Source organism: Stigmatopora nigra, chromosome 11 (assembly GCF_051989575.1).
Source record: "Stigmatopora nigra isolate UIUO_SnigA chromosome 11, RoL_Snig_1.1, whole genome shotgun sequence".
Classification (NCBI taxonomy): Eukaryota; Metazoa; Chordata; class Actinopteri; order Syngnathiformes; family Syngnathidae; genus Stigmatopora; species Stigmatopora nigra.
The window spans coordinates 11607428-11629895 of NC_135518.1; the positions used below are offsets into that span (position 1 = coordinate 11607428).

General features: G+C 42.5%; 1 protein-coding gene and 1 long non-coding RNA gene across 3 annotated transcripts in view; one reads left to right on the forward strand and one right to left on the reverse strand.

Moving 5' to 3' along the window:
• Positions 1–20447, reverse strand: part of klf12b (Kruppel like factor 12b) — a 36077-nt gene extending 15630 nt beyond the window's left edge. Inside the window, exons 1-2 of one of the 2 annotated variants that reach the window (XM_077728661.1) lie at positions 20012–20447; positions 12797–12895 (exon numbers count right to left, since the gene is read on the reverse strand). The gene's annotated coding sequence lies outside the window, so the exon portion shown is untranslated. Of the gene's footprint in view, positions 1–12242; positions 12386–12796; positions 12896–20011 lie in introns of those variants that run through there. The other variant, XM_077728660.1, reaches the window with a different exon arrangement.
• LOC144204599 (uncharacterized) lies at positions 19977–21732 on the forward strand. Its single transcript, XR_013327919.1, has 3 exons — positions 19977–20097; positions 20165–20402; positions 21059–21732. It is a non-coding gene; the product is annotated as an uncharacterized LOC144204599 (long non-coding RNA).
• The last annotated feature ends 736 nt before the right edge of the window (positions 21733–22468 follow it).

Consider the following 22468-nt stretch of genomic DNA (forward strand, 5'->3'; position numbering starts at 1 on the left):
TTTTTTTTTTTTTGACTAATCCAGGCGGTGCTTGAAGGGAGGATTTTTACTCGTTGTCAATGTGTAGCCGCCTCCTCCCCTCACAAACACCCACCCACACACATACCTCCCTCACAGGTCCAAGTCCCTCAGGTACCGTGGCTGCGCCGCTATTGTATTGTTGTCCAGCATGTCCTTCGGCTTCAGGTCTTGGTAGGCCTAGATAGCGTTGCTATGGTAACTGTTTAAGCGGGTGGAGTAGCAGCTAGAGTCCAGCCTTGAGCCATTTGTTGAAGAGAACAATAGAAAAGAGTGAAAAAGGAGGCTTGTTGGACCGGTAATGACTCAATGCCAACGTTTCTTTAAAAAAAAAAAAAGCAAGAATTTCACTTGTTTTTGTGGACTAGAAGTGTCAAAGTTCTTTTTATGGTTTTGGTAGAAGGGCCACAATAGAAAATCAGTTTTTATGATAGTCCAGAGAATGTTTACAGATATTAAAATGTGCAAAAATTGTCTTTTTAAGGTTCTTCATAGCAAATTTTCTCTTGTATTTAATTTATTTACATTTTGGTTCATTAAAAAAGGGGAAAAATAAAATATTTCCATATTATCTTTTAATTTCTTTTTATTAATAGAGAAATAGAGTAAACATTCAGTTCGAAATTACAGAATAAAGGGATAACATTAATAAGCATTCTGTTTTATTTCTATTTTTTTTTTTTATTTTTAATTGAATAAGTGGATTTTTCTTAAAAGTAGAGCTTAATTTTATTTCAACCTGTTTCTAAAAAAGAAAAAAAAATAACATACATTTTTAAATTTTTATGTCCTATAATTAATTTTCATTTGTGAAAAGTACAATATTTTCATATACATTTAATGATTAAAAGCAGCCTTACTATACAAACTATTTCCTATAAATCTATCATCTCCATATGAATTTTTGCATGAAACATGACACAACTGATTTACTTTTGGCAGACGGCCAGTTTGACACCGGTGATGTAGCCCATGAATTTAAACGCAATAAAAGCCCCCGCTAAGACGCCACCTTCGTAATGAACTGGCCTGCCTGCGGCGAGCTATTCATGGGAAATCAATGGCCAGTGCACAGCGCCGCTTGCGACTTCCACGACCAAAGTGCAAACAACTGCGGGGGAGGCCTCACGCCGAGTAACGAGCTAATGGAGAGGGCTCGGGTGCAAATACTTGGACTGACTGTGGGCCCAAAGTAGTGAAGAAAAAAAAATGCATCAAAATTGCTCCTCGTCAGTGCATTCACTGTGCAGGCGACCGTGAAGCGCTATCCATCAGCAGTGGGAAGCTCTGTGTGCGTGAGATAAAAATGGAGGGGCGGGGGTGCAAGGTAGATTAAGATCACCTTTCTATTTGCCGCGCTCTGAAATAAAATGGCGAGCCCAGGTGTGTGGGGAAGTCTGAAAGTTCAAGTCAGTGGAGCGTTAAGGCGTTTCATTTGCCCTTCCAGTAAGCCAAATTCCAACTGTGGTTTTCGCAGACATCAAACATCCAAACAAAATAGTCTTCCTGAACGACTTTAACAAGTTTTCAGAGCTGGTGGTGTCAAAATATAGGGCACGGGGGCCAGAGGTGGTCGCCGGTCAAATATACTTAGATATTAAACTCTCTCTCTTAGATATTAAACTCTCTCTCTCATGAATATAATTTTGAGAGCTGGTTTCAACAGTAAACTGTCACCATTTGACCAGCGACCAAAAGACAGGCGACCAAAAGACAGGCGACCAAAAGACATGCAACCAAAAGACAGGCGACCAAAAAGATAGGCGACCAAAAAGACAGGCGACCAAAAAGACAGGCGACCAAAAAGACAGGCGGACCAAAAGACAGGCGGACCAAAAGACAGGCGGACCAAAAAACAAGTTGTTATTAAAGTGATGTGTCAGGCAGGCACAAAAGCATCATTTTCCTCACCATTAAAAGCCGTAATTGCATTTCATCTCCACTGCTTTTCACAAAGAACCAACACGCAGCAAAGACATTACATGACTAGTCCCAATGTCTGAGAAAAAGGCTTCCATAAAAAAGGGCGTAAGCATTGAGAGTCAAAATAACTCCATCCCGCCTCTAGTCCTGCTCTAATACTCGCTCAGACGCTGGGAAATGACGGTCAACATCATTGACCTACATCTTCGTTCATGTTGAAAAGAACTATCTAGCACTACTCCTGGAGGTGGGAAATTGCAGAAAGGACCCTGTGTCCAATTCTGTGAAAACTATATTAAGAATTATGTAGTCAAAAAACAAAACACAAGCAAAATACCATCAAGTGAAGGCAAAAATTGTGATCACCTGAAGAAAAACCAATCAAAGCCAGAGATCGACGCTATGTGATCCCAGTTTACAAAGAGCACAGGACAAAATAAACAACAGATTTGTGTTAAGCTTCAGTTGATTGCATTGATTAGCAGAGGTCGCACAGCACGCTGTGTTATCTCAACACAAGTGAGTGTGAGAACACATCCTTTTTCTCACCCCAGCCCGGACAGACGGACGACATTGTTTCTTCAGGTGAAAGTTAAGCTTGAATCTATTTACTAAAGTAGAAGCGCTTACTGGCCTGTTCTGTGCACTTAATAGCCCAAAACAGACCTCAAAACGGCCTGTCAAGGACCCGTAAATACTTTTGTGGCGCAAAATTGTCACCAATTGCGGTTGTGCGGTAACAGTCAAACAAATAACGGTTCATGTCTCCTAAAAAAAACGACGATCATGTAATGAATCGGGAGAGTGTGTACATATGCTTCATGTTTCATGCTTCACATGTTGAGTGCTGTCTTTTCTGGGCTGCCCCTAAATGCACCGTGCGTCCTACTTATGCTGGCGTCATGTTCCATGGCTCAGTGGAAAAGAAGTTGAAGGTTGGGGGTTTGATTCCTGCACTGATGACCTTGTCTAAGCATTTTGCAAGTATTTGAAGTACTACGACTGCCCGGGAAGGTGATAAGGCACTATGTAAGTATGTGAAAGTTCATTTATCAAAGTATTTTCTTGGAAATTTAGATGTCAAAAGTAAAAACTTGCGGGAAATTCGGGTTAGTTGGCCGACGAGGGGGCGGAAGTTGGGTGGCGATCTGATAACATGCAAGGAGTGATGGGGCAAGGAAGCGGGTAATAAATTAGGTGAGTGGACGAAGAGAGATGATAGCAAGAGTCTAGCTTGGGAAGTGAATTGGTTGAGAAGCTCGGGGTGAGCAATGAGAAGGAAGAAAAGGAGGGAGTGGGAGTCAGAGAGGGTGGAGAGAGTAGAGAGGGGATATGGACTTCAGCCAAGGCCTGGTGGAGCGCAAAGCACACAGTAAAAGAATGCCAACAGAACCCCCCCACCACCACTTTCCTCTGCCTCCCACCAGGGCCCCCACCATAGCAAAGAGTGAGAGAGAGATTGGGGAGAATGAGATGTGAAAATCCTGCTTTTTTTATTGGTGCACAAGTATAAAAAGAGTTGAAATGATTTCCTGTGGACCCCACTCAATGTGACACCCTCATGGAGGGGCTGGCGGCACACTCCTACACTCGTTCTGTTCGGCAATGTTGAAAAAGCTGCTTGATTTAAGGATTTAGTCACAATGAAGACTAGCATTGCATGGCGATAAAGCAGACTGGTTGGATGATGACATTTTTACGGGGCTTTATTTGCTCCCCTACACAGTAGCTGCTTCAAAAAGAAGTCGAGCTATGCAAACAAGCGTGTTTTACGTGGTCAAATATTCGGCAACCTTTAACCTAGTGCTCAACGGTGCTTTTTTAAAAAGTTCTAGTTGAGTTTTTTAATTAATTGTGGTCATAATAATGGAGAGTTAAGATTTCATTAAATGCATGCAATTGTTTTTCTTGTTTTTATGGATATTTATACTTTATTCATGCCGTATTCGGGAAATTTTATTACATTTTCTTGAGGGAATTGAGGGAACCAAATGGCTGTGAATTTGGTGCATTCAAATGACACAAATTTTCTGTAAAAATAAAAAATTAATAAAACTGGTAATATTTTCATAGTGTCTAAATTTAATGTGGGAATTTTATATCATATTTTGGTCACTGCATGGACAGCCAATCTGCACAGAAGTTGGGATAAACTCTTATCCAACAAAGCTGCTTTATTTGCATTCTTATACAATTTGAATGGTCAAATTTTGCAATCATTTGTGTTGGGGAGATTATGCTGTAAAACCCCATTCAAGTCCACAAACCTGGGAGGAAACCAGGTCCACACAAGCCCCCCTTGCACGTTCCCCTCTTCCAGTGTATTGGCCTTGGTTTGTGGCTATTTCTGCCAGGGGGGGATACTGTGTCACTAATCCTTTGGAGGGGGGGGGGGGGGGGAGTGGCTGGGAATCGGGAGGTGGGGAGGGAAGTCAAGTTGCCGGATGCAGCTGAAGTTTGCTGCCTTCAATGACAAACACCAAAGTAAATCGGCAATCTCAAAGAATGAGAATGAGTGAGTTGATCCGGATGTTGTCGGCACCCCTCTATCAGGTGGCAAAAGAGCCCTTCAACTGAACCCCCCCGATGACACCACACAAGTAATAATTAGCTCGGGGCATATCAACGTTCCCTTCCCATCTGGCAAAGGCAAAAGTGCACCATTTGAATAGAGGAAAAACAAAAGAATTATGTTTTGCTTTTCCTTGTCTAGAGCAATGGTGTCAAAGCGGAAGCCCGGGGGCCATATACGGTCCAAAACATCACTTTGTATGGCCCAACAAAGTCAAACGCGATTGTTGAATTCATTAATCATGATAAAATTTAACCTAATACCATTTCAATTTAATTTTATGCATTCAAACCTTTGTTATGATAAATTTCTGTTTCCATGCAATTGTCATAAAACGGTGCTAATGGATGAATATTATATAATAATATGTTGCTTTGTTCATTATACAGTAAACAAATAGAGTGAATCAACAGTTTTTCTGCAATTATTGCACTGCATTCTTTTCCCTCTCCAATGCTTGAAGGTACAATAAATAATGGACAATTAGAGGTTCTTTTGTAGTACTCGTTTGCGGCGTGCAACCCTCAGAGCAAACAAGCGCATCAAAATAGTAGAAGCTGCAATGTTGTGACCCGTGAGCATATGAAAACCATGTGTCAAAACATTTTGCTGAGTTGGCCACAAGAATAGAAGGCATATAAGAATAAAAAAAGCACCTGCATTTCATTTCATCAGCCGTGTCTAAATACGCCAGGGGGGGAAATCATTCATAAATCTTCGGGGTCTTTGCAAAAGTTCCTGACCTTGTCAAAAACCACATTGCTCCCTTGGGAAGTTTCTCGCTCGGAGAAATAAAAGTAGGGAGAAAAAAAAAATGGGACGCGGTTTGGTTTGTCTGCACCTCCATCTGCATGTCAGGCTTATTTCCTAAATGGAGCACAGCGATTCCGTGGGTTACGATGTCAAAAAATCGTATTTAAGCGGCAGATACTGAGCCTACGTCGCCGACAGTCAAAGTCAAACAACTTGTAGTCGTCGAGTGTTGTGTTTTTTGGGCTGTTCCCAAACACACCACGTGTTGAGTGACCCTAAATTGGTTGCCAGCCAATGACAGAAAAACATTCACAACTCCACTCATAGATGGGAACAATATACTAACCGCAGTACCCAGAGAAAAGCCACGCAGGCCTGGTGAGAACATGCAAACTCAACAAATAAAGGTCAGAACCTACTTGGGAATGAACCCTCCATCTCAGAACCGAGATGGACCTACAAACTGGGTTGCCATGTTCCATACTTTTGCTTCCTTTGACAACTTTGCGGGATCATCAAGTGAAGCAAAAGGTCAATTTTTGTGACCTTTGCCTACACCCACCTATCCCCAGTTTTGAGACTCGCGCACTCACTCCGTTACACACAAATCCACGCAATGGTCTCGCTCATGAAAGCAGAAGAATAGAAGCCCATTCAGCACGCAAGCTGCCACCTACAGCCACCCACAGTGTGTGCTAATTCACACTCACATTGCTCCTGCTCCAGAGAAGAGTGTGACATCCTCTTGCATCATGCGCCTCAAAAATGCTGCACAGGAACAGCAACGAAACAAGTCGCGACCGTGACCGTTCTAACGTGAGGTGACGTTACTCCAGGCTCACGAGTCAAAGCGATTTGTGACAGTGCACCAGACACTTTTGTTTCCTCTTGCCAATCAGTTTGGAGGTAACCATGAGAAACAAGAATTATTGCGCCCCAACCCATCAATCCATAAACACCCGGAAGGCAAAACACAGTCGATAAACGCTAAAGTTCTTGCAAGATTGTTGACTTATGGTTTCTACTGACAATTATTGTATTCACCTTAAAAGAAGACACTTAGTTTCACCCCTAGAAAAAAAACGAAAGTGGCAAGCTCAAAAGTTCACCTGTTTTTTGGGGGGCTGAATAAAGGAGAAAGTAGCTGTGCCAAATTTAAGCATTTTAGTCAGATAACACCCAATTGTTAGCTGTTTCTGGGAGATTATTCAGAGATTTTAGCAGATTATAGCTCCCTTAATCCGCTCGGAAAACGGCGATGCTGACAATGGAGCCGTTCAATATTTACGAGGACAAATCCCTTATTTGTGGTCAACACGTTTGGGCACAGCCCCTATTTTGTGAGGGTGACGTAAATAAACGGATTGGCAATTAGGATGTGACCTAAAGATGGCGCTGAGTGAAAACATGCTTGAAAAACACGACTCCGAAGCCATTCACCAATAAAAAAATCAAACTAAAACATCTTGTAACAAAAATGTGATCGCGTATGTTACATCACAGCACAAAAAACTGCAAAAAAGACAATAAAATCCCATCGAAAAAATGCTCAGGTATGTTTCGTACTACAATTCTGTGACTAATACTCTTATATTTTTCTCTTTATGATCACAGACAGCCTTTAATACAGTTTTTTTGGCTAGTTATCTCCAAAAAACCTCTTAAAATGATAAATATTAACAAATGTCCATTTCATTTTCCATTGTTTTTAGTGCGACTTATACTCAGGTGCAACATAGTCCAAAAAAAAATATTTTTTCCAAGTCGAAACAAAACATTTTATCTTGTATCCTTTCAGGGAGCTGCCGTTGGAAGTACCAGCATGTTCACAATAACCTGCATGCCTCCCACCCACCACCCACATACCTCGCCTCTTCTACTATATGGAATGCTGTTTCACTCTTATCCTAATGGTGGGGGTTTCTTTCAGTAGCCTTTTATCCCCCCCTCCTCCGGGCTGTGCGGTGGTCCAACATATAATGTACAGTATGTCTTAATATGTGCTAGCACCCCCACCACCACCACCACCCTTCTTTCTACCCAGGATATGCAGTATGTGCATAGAATTTCCACAATGGCTCGCCCACTGAGTGCACTCACGCACTCTCTAAAGACCGGCCTAGATGTTTTACTACACGGTTGCAATAACAGCCATGTCGCGGCATCCATGCGCCGACTTGTTTCCAGGAATGACTGTCAGCAAAACACATGTTAGTTTTAGATGAGTTCACCCTGCTGCTGCTGCTGTATTGCTGATGGCAATACCGTTAGCTGAACTCATCCGGTAGGGTGGTGGTACATGGAGTTATGAAATTAATTGGTTCCAGAAGTGGTTTCGTAACTTGGATTGTTTTACAATGGCATTAAAAGACGAGGGTTTGCACCAAGTTGAAGGGAATTGGACAGCTATTGTTATCAATAGCAGGTTGTGAGATCATTTTGAGCCAATTTCATGTCATTTTTAAGGACTTGAAGATCAATTCATGTACATTTTTGGAACATTTCTTGGTTTTGAGGGGAATTTCCAGGCTGCTTTTTGTTTGTTGCTCACTTTCTGATGGTTTTTGTAGCCTTTTCCAGGACATGTCCTGCTGGTTTGGGGGCATTCTAAGGTTCCTTGTTAACTCATTGACTGCTGTTTTGACCGCAGGGGGTGAAAGAATGAATGTGATGGTGCATAGGAAATTGAGCCAAGTGCACTCAATCATATAACTCATAAAATTCTGCCTGTGTCCAAAAAACAAACAATAGAATTTGATTTTTGACGTACAACATGAATGAGCTACAAAGTGCTTGTCAAGGCAGAACAACCCCCAAGTACGTTTAAGTTAAAAACTTTAAAACGCCACCATGAACTGTTAAATAATGAAATACTTTTTGGTTAAGGGGCCATCAGCGAAAAAACAAATTGGACACCCCTCCTCTAAGTTCTCAATATGTAAAGATTATACCTGGTGGAAGTTGTTCGGAGTTGTGAAACTTAGCCAGAAGCATTTTTTTTTTTGGTGTGGACGCCAAAAGACCCCGTGGAATGCCAGCGCGACCTAAAGTGATTCCACATGTTGTTGACATCATTTCCTCTCCTTAAGAGTTGACTCAGAGTGTCACACTGGCAGCATCGTTACATTGGCGTTGCTCTAAGATGAATGAACACAGCAGATTTAGGGTTAAAATCCCAGGATCATGGTCGTCCTTGTTCACAACCCATATTTGGCCAGACACTGGAAATCATAGCCACAGATAGTCAGGCCCTACATTGGCATGCTTTTCCATCCTCGCCATGGAAACGTGAAAGCAACCTTAAATCAGATGACAGCAGCAAAGCGTTCCTAAACCAGTCTCTTCCCGTAAGGGTGTGACAACAGACATTTTTTTTTCCTTTTTCGAAAACGTCAACAAAAAGAACCAGCGCCAATGAAGGCACAATCAGAATCTTCTTCGGGGGCGTTTAAAGGTCAGAACTGTGATAACGGAAAACAAAAAGTCGCCGTTGAAAAGCCGTAATCTTTGTTAGAGAGGGAGTTTTGTTTTGTTTTTTAGTTGAGGGACAGTGTTTAGACTATCGGCCACAGATTGGTGTGCTCTTGCACAACACTTTCCGTACTCGTTCCAAAAAAGTCACATGTTGCGATGGCTCTGCGCGCACCCTTAACTGGATTTTGGTCAACAAACACGGGCTGGACACTGGGGTCGAAGGTTGAATCCACAAGAGAAAACACAAAGAGGGAGGAGGGAACATTTTGTCACCATCTGACAGAGTGAAGTAACCGCACAGGGGAGCTGGGTGGGAAAATAATAGTGCTTTTCACTACAATGACTTGTATTTTGGGTGGTACCCTCAATGTTAAGTACTCTTGACATAGAAAAGTGCATTTATTTATTTTAATAGAAAAGAATAGTCTAAAAAAAGGACAAAAAGAGATTTTTGGTTGTTTTTCCTTGTTCTGATTGTGTGCACAATAAAATGTGTGCTAAAAATATCAAAAAGTGTCATTTTCTTATGAATTCCATTAACCAAAAGTATTTTTTTTTAAAAACACTTATAGAAAAACTGAAAAACATTTTAAATATGACAAAAAATGAATACATTGTATTGTTTCAACTACTGTATTTTGTATAAATTGCATTTTATAAGGAGTATATATTCTAAAGTAACAGTAAAATAGGGAACCACAAACAAGATAACTATACCATAAGAAAGCAGTTGGCGGTCAGAGTGAATAAAATAAAGCACCTGTATAAGTTGCACCTAAGTATAAGTCGCACCAGATAACAAGAACAAACATTATATGTTACCATAAAAGTAAAATAAGGAATAAGACACTAAATGGACCCTAGTTAATGTAACCTATTAACAGTTTTTGGGGACAACAATACCCTAAAACTAACAACATACCAAACTGTTGGCTGTCAGAGTGAGCAAAATAAAAGAGATATACAAGTCTTAGCCAAAGTATGCAAAAAAACGTGACTTATAGTCTGGAAAATACGCTCCATTTGAATTCTTTAGCTGAACATTATAGTCAATTTCATTAGTCCCAGAGGGCCATTACATGAATTCAACACATTTACTGGGGTCTTGCACATATATGCACGGCAGAATGATCAATGTAAAGTTCACGTCCACGTCTCCCATGGCTTTCCTTTGGCTTCAAGTCAAAACGAGAGCTGCAGCTTTCCCGCTAATCAATTCCAATAGACTCCAGAGACCCCCGAGCAGAACAATCACCCAGCGGTTTGTCAATACGGCCACAGTTTAAGCCAGCTGATTAGGGCTAATGTTGGACCCTTCAAACCGGGGCGGACGGACGGAACTTCCTGACAGAGTCTGTCTGTCGGCAGACCACCAAATTGTGTGTCAGACAAGGAGATCCCTCTTAGAGGAGGCTGATTAAATGTCCTGGGTGGCCGAGTGTTGATGGACGGATAGAGTCTATCCATCGGTGATTGCCTTTTTAATTGAGTCCCCCACCGCCATCCCATCAGCACCACCACCTGAGCTGATCGTAATCGGAGGGGGGGTTGGGATGGAGGTAGTCACGGGGTAAGATCACGACTGAAAAAATGTATCACGTCACGCCATTTACAAAAGGTAGCCGTATAAATCCGGAACAAGAAATTGACTAGACATGGCGTCCAAAAACAATATGTGGTGACTACTTGGAGGCGGAGCATTCTCATATTTTGATTGAACCTTTAGCGAGGAAGTAGTACGCCGCGCCAAGACTCAATGCAGCAAACTAGGTGATGTATGATGTACAACAGGTTGTTGTTTTTTTCCCAACAAGAGGTTATAAACCCACTTCATTTGCTCTACTTGTCATCAGTAGGTAAACATGAGTATGTTTTTCTTTTACTTCTGTTTTTTAATACAGTGTTGTTTTATGGAGACCGCAATTGAGCTGTTAAAAGTGGATTAGAAGCGCAATACTAGAAGTAAAGTCAACTCAAGAAAGCAAAAAATCATCATGATTGGGGCTGTCACCTGTCTAAGTTGTGTTGGACAAACAATGACTTGAAAATAAATATTTTTAACAAGCCAATATTTTGTACCCATTTTTTTTGGTATGTTCAAGTATTGGATTTGATAACTGTCAATTGAAGTAAGATAGTTAAGTGCTGCAAATAATAAAAATAACTATAAACTAAAGTAGGTTTTATGCCCTATTTAGTTACACTAGTTAAATAAACTTTAAAGAACAAGAGAAAATGTCCATTGACAATATAAAAATGTAAAAATAATCAATCAACAGAGCTCAATGCACCACGATGCATTTTTTACATGAATTAAATTAATCCAATGGTACATTTGCAAAAAATACATCAACTGTAACTGCTGCACAACCAACCGATTTCCAAAACAATTAGTATCCACTAATCAGCCTCTTATGTCGCTTTGATCGTGATTAAATTGGGATGAAAAAAAGACTTTTCCCCCTTCAATCCATTTCCACGGCACAATGAATCCAAACAACACAAGTATTGGGAGCTGACACCTGTGTACCAAATGTGCGAACAAACAGAAAAGACCTCGGAGAGCGAGCGACTCTCCCCACTCGGGAAATGGAAATGTATTTAAGTGAAAGTTCAATTCCTCACTAATAATCTCCCTGCTTGAACATCAAGTTATGTATTTGCAGGGGGTCTCTCTGTCTTCCCCACACAAACACACACACACATATTTCTTAAGTTATCTCTCTCACACACATACACACACACAGCTGTCGCGCAGTTCCGGTCAAGGTGAGGGCCTCTATGGGCAAACGTCACCGAGGTCAGCACTCAGTTTCCACATCAAACCCGAGAGCAGAGGCCGAACTCCCTACCTCCTTCCCTCCCTCCGTCCCTCCCCCCTTTTCTGACGGCCACTCGTCTCCTCCCTCCCTCTCTGCCTCACCCCTCCGCCCCCTCCCAAGGTTTACAAATGCCTTTGCTCTGCCCCGGTCCCCACCGCCGCCCCTGTAATTGAAAATAACAGCCAAGGGGCCAGCCCCCACCCCACTCCCCATCCATCGACCCCCCCAACGGCTTTGGCCCGGCGGTGTTGGTGTCTCTTACTCTCTCTCTCTCTCTTTCTCGCTCTCTACCGGCCACCCTGACAGCTCCCCATCAATACCAATGACTATTACCCTACACTGCCGATGACATCCAAGACACCCCCCCCCCCCCTACCCACTACCCCCCGCGTCCTTCCTCCGGCTACCCGAGCCGCCCCGGCGTTTAACCCGTTGCTCACGGCCCGGTCTCTCTAGACGGACGACACACTCACGGGGGGGAAAAAACTTTTTCACTTTTCCACTCCACTTGGCCCCAACTTTGCCGAGCTTTTCAAAGTTGACTCTCCGGGAGAGTGAATTTCAACTTAGCGTCAGGTAAGCCGCCTGTCATCTCTCCCTTTCCGCCACCGTGACAGCTGACGGCGCGCACCCGAATAAAATCAACGGACAGGTCAAATAGAAGGAAAGCGTACACCGACCTTGTCAGAAGCTGCAGAGCCGTGGAGACTGTTTCCCTTTCCACGGTCTCCTCTCTCCTGGTCTCCTCTGCTATCTGTGAGTATGGACGTGAGTGAGGGTGCGCGTGCATGTACGTGCGCGCCGCTTCCTCCCTGCCTCCCACCCTCCCTCCCTCCCCTTCTCCCCTTCTGCCTCCCTCTCAGCTGCTGCGCTCAGGCAGGCAGTCAGGCAGCTCTCAGGCAGTTCTCAGGAAATGAATGGGGAGCGCAGCACAGAGTTGTGTTGTACTTGCAAATGACTTAACCCCGCATCACATGATCCGCTCCAATGTAGGCTGGACCGGTGGGTGGAGGCTTCATAACACACACACACACTGGAGGAAGACAATATCGCCTAAGCTTTAACAGCGTGCGTCGAATTACACAAGGGCCCCCACCCGTCAAAGCCCTGCCCCAGTTGCCGGCCCAACGAGAGCCCAGAGTGGAGCCGGGTACCGTACAATGCTGGTGCCAGGGTTTGAAAATGACGTGCATATGAGTTTAGATCTGCAAATGGCTTAATCTGTATCACTTACTTCCAATTTGGTCCTGGCGTCTTCACGTTGAAGTCATTATTCTTTAATGCAGGGCTGGTTTGCGTAATGGTTAATGTGGGCGACTGTCCAGGGTGCCATCTGCTCGGGGGCACACAGACACAAACACAGAAAAATGTTAAGACCAGTTGTCTGGACAAAAATCCCCCAATTCCATGTCAGGTTAGTAAACCAAATGCTGTACAGTGGGAAATGTCCTAACCCCCTAGTGTCATTAAATGCCAGTTTTTTTTTTAATATATTTTGTCTACTAATGAATTCATACATATTATTGATGATCTGAGGAATATTCTAGTGTCTCTGTATGTCATGTACAAGTTTAAGATAAAACACTAGAACAGTTGCGCGTAATGACTCCTTTTATTATAGTTCATTTGAGCTCGTACTTGTTCCCAGCGCATTCATCTCCGTTTCCCTGGCGGGTGTTTTCCGCCCGACAATGACTCTTCCCCACGGGTGCTCTCATTAAGGTAAAGGCATCAAGACTCATCTACCCGTACACCTCGTGTGGACGGGAATGTGGTGATTTGGTTTCGGTAGGGGATGATAGAGATGCATGCCGTCATATGCTGAGGGCTACCTATTTAATATCCCTCCTGTTTCGGGTCAGATAGCGAGAGGCTGGCTTTTTCCTGTCAGTGTTGGCTGGTCGAGGAGGAGGAGATGATTAATGGGGTTGAATAAAGGGGCGTGGCAGTCATTATATTAAGGTTTATTAAGGTGGGAGTGGCTGATAGAATGCACAAGTGTCAAACTCAGTGACTGGCTTTTTGTTCAGGGGATTTTCTGAGAGTTAAAAACGTAATGGGTGGAGCCATATGCGTAAAGAGAATAACGGAATATGGACTTTAAGTCATTAGTTCCAGGAAGTTGGGAAAATATTTTCTGACTAAGGATGGAGAACCAACCAAAAACAAAACAATAAACCGTTCACTTCTGTTAGGACAATGTGACCCATAGCATTTCCAAAAAAAAAAAAAAATGGCAACAGGTATAGGAATGGTAGCAATAACATTTATCCAAGTTTGGTGAAAAATTATAAAGAAAAAACGTGATAAATTCATAAGACTTTGGCCATAATTCCCGTTTAAAGCTGCCTAATGAAGCCAATCTTAACAGGACAGTTTTAATGGCATGAAATTGTAGAAACCAAAACCATTCATCCGCTTCTTTTAATGGATTTTTTTTCCCCAAGTACAGACAAGCTTTAAAAGCATCCCCAGCATTATTTTATTTTCCTCATTATTATTTTTTCCAATCACCCAATGCTTCTTTAGCGCATTTGTATGCTAAAAGGGTTCCAAAAGGGCCATGTTACACAATTCTAGCAACAAAAAAAAGGTTTTTGTCTGCTTTTTTTTCCTTCCATGACAACTACAGCAGCGCTCACCAGTACACCCACCTAAAATACTACAAACACCACTTGGAGCAGGAGAGGGAATTGCTCAATGCCCACAGCAGTGAGATGGAGGTGGAACTGTTTGTTGCAATGATCCAGATGCAACACAAATTGATTTTTTTTCCTCAAAATCACACACACACACAACCAATGATGATGATGTGACATGTTGCTGGCTGTGTGGGAAAATCACAGCCTGTGTGCAACCTGAGGAAATTGAAGTCATGCGATAAAACACAGTTGGTCTGTCATACATGTCACAGCGTTGTTGTGAATTTCTGCCAAAATTGCCTATCCTGTCATCTCAGACCATCGATTTTCACAGGTGCAATAAAGCCGAGGTGTCTTGTGGTAATTTGACAATTGTACTGAAAAAGCCTTTTTTTAAAGTTGAAAATTGACTGTTTTTAAAGACAATTTTAGTTATTATGCCTGCAATTGCCTGGCAACCTAATTTAGAATGTCTTCTATTAACTGTACACAGTTGGCTAGGGTAGGTTCCAGCACCCCATGAGATATGTGGTACGAAAAATGAATAAAATCTGGTATTGGGACAAGCCTGGGAGTGGATAGGAAAATACAATGGCAGAGAGTTTAAGGGTCGAAGTTAGTCTTAGTCTAAGAGTTATTAGAGTAGATAGATTAGATGTATTGTGTCCCCGGTAGAACTTATTAAACACCTGAGATGCCAGCGACCGACTATAGACAGCCTGCTAATGCGTCACCCCACTGTGGCAGCAGCTCAGAGATAAAATAACCGTCTGGGGGTTCATTTGCGGGGCATCATCACCAAGTCGTTATTAGCGCTACACACTTCTTCTCCCTTGCATCATCCGACCCAATCTCATCAAATTATTGTAAAACCATTCATCAATTAGTCGCGCGTCACAAAATGTGAGGGGGCGAACGTTCGCGCTCTATAAACCGGCTTTCCATTTTGGAGCAAAATTTAAAGACTTGAGAATGTTATTGTCGGATATGGGTTAATTTTACTGGCCAATTTGTCACTTTGGAAGTATAAAAACGGATTATTTCTAAAGAAGGGATGTCCAAATTAAGAATAAAGGGCCAACTTTCATCTAGAGAGTAGATCCGGGCCAATAAATATTAATGGTGGGACATGCAATAATTTTTTTCCAACTACTTTTTTATTGGGGCACTTAAATATCCTGTCAAATTGGATTGGACGTCTCAGACCAACCACTTGTCCTGCGACCAGTGATGTCAAGAAGTAATATCTGTATCTACTACATGCTGTCATAATGTTATGCTTTTTCATTATCCTTCTTTTTCATCTGCATCTAAATCCAAGAAGATTGGTAAATAAAATAAGCAGATGGGATTCCTCAGGCTTTTTTTGCGTCTATACGTGTGCCTACACAATTGCAAAAAATGCAAATGTCAACTAAGTCGAAAACAAATAAATACTCCCATACTGTAACTGAAAGGGAGAGAGTACGACATGGCTCCAAGACTGTGGAGAGAAACGGGAACGTTAGCACATCTGCTAGCCGAGGGTGTCTCCGCTGGTCCAGTGGATTTGCATGTGTGTGTGGGTGGGCGGGCGGGCGCTGTGCCTATGTTTGTCCAGGCGTCAGTACACCTGCACAGACCGAGTGGGCTGGCGCGGCGCTCCACGGTCCCCCCCGCCGGCCGTCTCTCTGTCAGGCCCTGCCAAGGTCAGCCTCCCACCGGAGGGAGGGGAGAGGGGCGGGGGTGGCCGAAGGGACACGCCAGCAGGACCACCGCGACCTCGGAGCCCAGAGTCCGACAATGGCTAAAAACGTGCGCCGACATGTGCATGGAAAGGTCTCCAAGTTTAGTTTAGATAGGCGAACTGGACAATTGCCTAAGGCGCCATCAAGCAAAGGGGCCCTGCAAAATTACTTTTGGGTAAAAATATCTTATTTCACAAATGTTTTCTAACATATCAACTGTCTTTCAATATGCTACCCAGGACATTTTAGTCAAAGCTGTTACTAGCAAATATAAATGGATGGCTGTAGACCAATCATCATCCAGCAAATACAAGACAGATGGGGATGGCAATATAATAGGACTAATATTATTTATAGTAGATCTTTTAATGAAGTAAACCCTGACTTTGTGCAATATAGAATGCAACTATGAGTCTTTGGGGACAAAAAAAATGCCTTCTAAAACCCAGCCAAGCAATTGCCCTTGAATTTAGCCTCTGTCAGAAACACATGGAATTTGTCGACAGTAGTTAAGTCGACTCCAGTATTACAAACAACAATAACAATGAACACATTCAGGACAAAAGTAGCCATTTGTGGACAATGAGCGACCAGTCGATCTCAAAGTGTCACTGAATACATTGCATTTATGTCAGGGAACAAAATGAATATAGTATACAAATGTCTATGATTACAGTTTAAATATATATATTTCATTGCTATTCTAAGCCTGAGGGGAGGAGCAATTGTAGAGCGGTGTCCAAACTGAGGCCCGCGGGCCAGTTGCTCCCTTTTTGTAGTACAAAATCCAATTGAACAAGGCCCAAACAAGATGCTTGATTTCACCCAACAACCTTTTACACTTTTCATATTTCACCACTAGATGGCGTAGTTTAAACAGCAGCCCTCCACAAAGCCTAACAACATGTTGAAAGAAATTTAACAAACTCTGCAAAGTACTTTGTTTTGTGACAATCGATAATCAGACAATTCCTTCTCTCTCATTGAACACAAAGCTTTTATTTTGACAAATCGTTGTCACTTCCCCTCTGAAACCATACACAAGTTACACCTGACTCCAATGGCAGCAATGGAAGCTAACCCGCCCCCCCGACAGCTGTCAAGCCTGTCATCAACAGTTGCGCGAGCCACCTCTCTGCTGCTCTTTTGTTGAGAATATGCCCCCCACCTTCCTAACACCGTACCACTACTGCCTCACCTCCCATTCCCGGGCATTTTGGTACAGCCAGTGCTCTCCAAACACGAGTACGCAAAGTGCTTGAGAGTCGCCATGGCAACAGCTTCACTCTCGCCCCAACTGTGGAGAATCAAGTAGCCCCCCATCTTAGTCTCCCTTCTCCCTGCCTCTCTGTCTTTCTCCTGAGCGGCCCAAATTAGACTTGTCACTGTGTTTTTCTGGCATCCCTTTAAATCGTAGCGAGAGAGGAAGAAGAGGAAAAGGAGGAGGAGGAGGAAGAAGAAAGAGAGGTGAACGGGGGTGTTCATCAAAAAGACATCGATTATGAAGCGATAAATGATAAACAGATTTTCCCTCCCTGGGAAAAAAAATTCATTCCATCCCGATCGGAGTCCAGGTGTGGGAATTAGTTGGGATTTTTTAGAGAATTATGGAATAAAAAAAAAAATTATCGGTTATTTATGGATGGAATTTGATGGGATTTTGTACACGAAGCATTTAAAATGACTTGATTATTAAGTTAAAGAAATACTTTTGAAAATAATTTCACATGTTAGTTATTTAAAGTGATTTCAAGGTTTTTATTGCTTTATTTTTGTCCAGTTTTCCAACCAGTTATCGTTTTCAGATGTTCTTCACTCACCCTTCCAAAACAATAGAAAATGTTTTTGCACGTTTGTTATTGATTTTTATAGCTTAATAAATCTTTTTCTCGCCTTTTTATATACAATTGCCATATAGTTTGATAATTCTAAAGGAATTTATGTCGTAAAATGTGAATTATGAAATAATTTCTGCAATTTTTTAAGTAGAATTAACAAAAAAAATGGGGACTCCAGTCCTCTAGATTGTTTAACACGGTTGAAAAATCATCTATTTGGAACAAACTAAATTTCACCTCCAATCCCACAGGAATCCCATGACCAGTGGGATTTCCACATAATAATTCATGTTCTAATGCCCACTCCCAGAGTAAAATAGTAAGACCACTGTCAGTGAAAAGGAGACAATATTTCCGGGCCACGGCGCAAGACCGATGTGTCTCAGCTGGAGTGCACTCCTGAAGAGGAAAACAAATGTCTGCTGGTCCCAGATCAGCACATTGGATGGGATTTCTTGAAAGATTCTTTTGCACAAACACAGTGAAACGCTTCTACAGACCTCTGCAGTTGGAGAGGCGTTGGAAGCCAGGCAAGTTTCTGTTAAATCCCACTCAAGAACATCCAGTTTGAAGGAGCGCTTTAGTTTCAATCAGCTCTCCATATATTATGTCTTGTGAAGGGCTAAAAGGAATGTCAAATATCACTAAGACTCATATAATCCTCAAAAAAAAATGACGCATGCCAAGCTCACCATTGTTCAAATGCTCGTTTATATTGACGTGACTAACTAGAACACTTTGTTCTTAAAAGCATCATAATTTTATTCAATTTTCGTCAAGGGAAAACAGCCAAATTATTCAATTTTTTTTCTCATTTGCTAGTTTTTGCTTTGTACTTTACTTGTTCATCATTTTTAAAAAGTTGATAAATACCTTTAGTCTCTAACGATGTATAAATGCATGATTTAAAACATAAATTATATGTATTTGTATTTTAACTAATGTAAGAAATAATGCAATGTGATCAATTGAGCTCTCTTAATTGTGATTTTCTTGACTTTTTTACTGATATCACTGGACATTTTTTCATTTAAATTCAGTACAGTACAGTACAATTCAAATATACAGTATATTACTGCATATGTATTTTTTGCAATTTACCTGTGGACTATTTTATTATTTGTAGCCTTTAACTCTTTCACTGCCATGAACTGTTATCAAATCCACTAAGTCTGGCATGAACCAATCAAGTTTTACTCCCTTTGACAGCATTAGGCGTCCAATCAAATTTGACTGGGCTCAGTTACATCTCTTAATTTCTAATATAACACGGCATAATAAAAATCTAATCTTTCCTAGCCTCTCCGCTATGTTGAGGCTGTGCAGGCAGTGAAAAGGAAACTTGGGAGCTCAACTTTAACAGGATGACATCACGGCTAAACAATGTCTATTTTTAACACGGCCCAAGTTTTTCTCTCTCGGAGGAATTTCCAAAACAGGGCGAACATCTCGAGGAGTGAGTGCGTTGCTTCAAGACGGACGGGGAGGAAACAATGTCTCTCAAATTTTGGACCATAAATTCTGAGGCTGAGAGTGCACATTCCTTATCCCAATAAGACCTTTCTCACTTATAACAAGGACATGAACCAAGATGTCAGCTTGGCACCTTTTCTTGGGCATATTTATGCGGGGGGTGCTGGAGACTAACCCACCTAAGCCTGGGATACCCTGAATTGATGGCCAGACAAGACAATTCAAGACAAAATAAGCAACCATTACTAGTAAAAATGAAGCCTACAATTAGCTTATGTTTGGGATATGGGAGGAAACCAGTGCACCCGAAGAAAACCCACGCAGGGACAGGGAGAAGATCCAAATTCCACATAAGAAAGTCCAAACCTGGGATTAAACCCTACACTCAGAATTGTGAGCAAACCACTCAACAAGCACAAAATATATCCAAAAATAAATATATCCTAAAAACACAAATCATCTGATTCCAATCTTCCAAAAAAACGATCCCGATTTCCAATCATATGATTTGAAACATCCCTAACTATCCCGACCTTTCCTCTTCCTATATTTTTCCCCCGAGTAAAAGACGACGTCTTTCTTCATTTCAACATTTTCCTCCTCAAAAAGTAAATAAAATCCCTTATTCATCACACACACTTGACATTTTCTTCCTTACAACTATCACTCTATCTTTGAGAAAGAAAAAAAACCAAAACTCAATTTTTTTCCTCCGCATGCGTGTGTTCACACTGGTGTGCGTGTGTGGTGTTAATGTGCGTGTACTCACACAAACTTCAGCACACTGACAGCAGATGGCCCTTCCCATCGTGGCTAATGGAGGAATTCAGCTGGCAGAACCCCTCCTTGTTCATGGTCAGTGTATGTATGTGTGTATATAAGTGTGTGTGTGTATGACCTATTTGTATTCTGGGCAGAGCAGATGAGGCTCCAGGCCCGCTGCCCTGTTTTCCTCCCTCCCTCCCCGGTTCCCTCCAGCCCGTCCCCCCGGGGAGGGCATCTGCGGGTCTGTACTGGCTAGATAGGGCAGACCCATCCTGGCAACACTTTAAAGAGCACCTCGCTGGTCCCGTGAGAAGGGATGTGTTTGGCTTTTGGGTGTGCGGACCGCCTTCAGCGTGGGCCCGCCGAGGTGTCGCCGCTTTGCTGCTTCTACTCAGGTCAGATTGTGCCCACCCTCCTCCTCGCTTCTCTCTCTCTCTCTTTCGCACTCATGTTGCTTCTCAAAGCAAGTAGTGATGATGACAGTTTCCTTTGTGGCAATTGATTGGACGGTAATGTTTTATATGACATGCATTAAAGGGGATTCTTGTTGTCGTGATTAGACCTTAGATATTATAATAAGTTTTCTTTCAACCTAAATAGAGTCAAATAATAAAACCAACTTCTACACAGCTTTCTACATTAAACCACCCACTATTTAAGTGACAAGCTCTATCTAGTGTTAAACCTGAGAAGTGCAACAGAATTCAGGTTAAACTGAAGCTACTTGTGGGGGAAAATTTAAAGAAAAAAACTGAATAAGTGTTAAACGTGTTAAAGGTTAATAAGTGTTAAAAGTCTTTACTGGGTCCTGATTTCAAAAGAGCATATTAATATATCTTCATCACAAATTTTAAATCAACAGATGATAATAAATGTATCCTTTGCTGATTTTCCAAATGTAAACACAGGTTGGTTTTGACCCCATGTTTCACCCGTGAGAATCCGGCCACTAAAGAGCCGCGGGGGTGTCATCCCCGCTTCATCATCTCCGCCATCCTCAGAGAACATCCCGCCCAATAATGTCCTGTAATTGAATAACTTCTATCCGCAGCTATTTCCCAGGAGGCCGAGCGGCAGCCACCAGGACGAACCAAGAGGCCATTGCCGGTTTCGCCCAGACGATTCCACGAGAAAATGTTCAACCTTATATTTGCTCGCTACGTCATTTGACTAATTTACAAATCTTAACATCGATGAAAGTATGTGCGTGTGTCGACATCTTCTTTATCCTCGAGCCGGAGGGTGCGGATAAATCCCACCTCAGACCTCCCAAATTCTGGCTGCCTTCTTCAGCCTGCCCTGGGGCTCTCTGTAGGGGGTCGCAATTCACTTTTGTTTCCTCATCCTCCCACTGTGGAACAAACCGCCGTGGGAGACAACTCATGATATATAATGTACATATTTCGGGGGGTGGCTCGGTGGGGAGTGGTTAGTATGTCCACCTCACAGTTCTGAGTTCGAGGGTTCAATCCCAGTGGGGTCGAGTATAAAAAAGAGGGGTGAGATAAAAAAAGGGCGTGGCAGAGGTATATTAACACTTAAATGTGTATTACACTACACAGCGGATGAGTGGTTAGCGCATCTGCCTCACAATTTTGAGACCAAGAGTTTGATCCCAAGTCCAGACTTTCCTTAGTGGAGTTTGCATGTTATCCCTGGGCTTGCGTGGGTTCCCTCCAGGTATTCCGGTTTACTCCAACAACCCTAAAAAATGCCGAGTAGGCTAATTGAATAGTCTAAATTGTCCTTTGTCTCCTTATGCTTTTTGATTGGATGCCCACCGATTCAGGATGTCCCCCGCCTTGTTTCCTATTCTTAGCTGAAACAGTCTCCAGCACCCCCTGCCAACTCTGTGAGGATAAGCACTTAATGACTTTTTTTTTTTTTTTTTACTAGGGGGCCTATGGGTGTATACTGCCCCACCCTAGCTCCGCCCCTGGTGACTATGTCTTTCCGGACATTTGCTCACCACAAAACTTGTCAACAAGTCCATGTAGAGGCTAGTAGGTAGCGGGAAATGAGATCTGGACCTCGGCACGGCCTCCCATCAGTCGCGAGCCTGAGGCGTGCACCAGCGATGACGAGTCCCAGCGCTTCCTCTAAGCCGGCCAACTGTCTGTAGCCACTAGCCAGCAAGTGTTGTCTATGATGAATCGACTCCCTCTCGTATGCATTTCTACTCCAACGTTGAAAGCCAAAGCCCAAAAAGGCTTTTTTTCTTCACCGGAGTGAAATGGAAAGAGAGCTTTGGAGAGTGAATGAAGTGCACGTAAAAAAAAAAAACTGAGTCGGGGAGGTAATGAGGCCAGTCACTGGCTTTACACCTCATCTCGATGGAAACTAATTGGGGAGAGAGCTGTGGGGCACTGGTTGGAACACTGCGCTGGGGAATGCTAGTGCAACCAACTATGAAGGGTAAATCAATGCATTACCTCTTACTAGAACGGTTGGTGTCAAATGT